The sequence below is a fragment of the Bison bison genome, unplaced genomic scaffold (assembly GCF_000754665.1).
Source record: "Bison bison bison isolate TAMUID 2011002044 unplaced genomic scaffold, Bison_UMD1.0 scf7180017864341, whole genome shotgun sequence".
In the NCBI taxonomy this organism is placed as follows: domain Eukaryota; kingdom Metazoa; phylum Chordata; class Mammalia; order Artiodactyla; family Bovidae; genus Bison; species Bison bison.
In genome coordinates, this window is record NW_011494913.1 from 5713790 (window position 1) to 5714497 (window position 708).

Genomic DNA, 708 nt, shown 5'->3' on the forward strand with positions numbered 1-708 from the left:
ATGAGGAAGGCTACCGCCACTCCCCGGGTGCGCACACACAGCCTCTTCCCTCAAGGAGCCAGAGTGATGCGCAGGCCAGAGAGGCCAGCCACCTCCACCCCATCTATGCTCACGCTGCCTTCACGAAGGAGCCCTCCTTGGGGCATGCAGTGGGTCTCTGTGGCCCCCATGTCCTCAACCTGTGAGACGATCCCCTGCAAGTGGGATGTCACTGATCACCTGGCCTAGATGCTTTTCTCTGTTTTCAGTTAGTTGCTGATATCTAAAATTCAGGAGCTTTCACATAAAGATTTAAATTCGGGGAAGCTCTTAAAAATATCCAGCTTACATCAAATCCGCCTTTCCTACCTGCCTCCCCAAGGCCTGCTTCAATCCGTTTCATCACCTCCCTGAGGAGGCGGCCCTGTGGCCCCAGTCCCTGTCTCCGCTCTTTCAGCTACATCCAAGGCAGATTATCAGTACTGGTCAGGTGAGTGTTAAACCAGTACCAGGGAGCTGGAATGACAGAGGTGCCTTGGTTTCTCACTCCAAGCCTCTTAGGACCATGATCCACGGTCTAACAGCTGAAGTGCAGGAAAAAAGAGCCAATGAGCCCAGGAGCAGAGAGAGGTACCAGACTCGCCCAGCAACCGGAAATACGCTCCAGGAAACCAGACCCAGGTTGAATTCTTGTCCTTTGGTCTCAGGGCTGACTCTCACCAGCCACGG

The 708-nt window shown here is 54.1% G+C and overlaps 1 protein-coding gene across 1 annotated transcript in view; it reads right to left on the minus strand.

Moving 5' to 3' along the window:
• VSTM4 (V-set and transmembrane domain containing 4) overlaps window positions 1-708 on the minus strand; it is an 81346-nt gene that overhangs the window by 72725 nt on the left and 7913 nt on the right. The gene's annotated exons all lie outside the window — the stretch shown is intronic.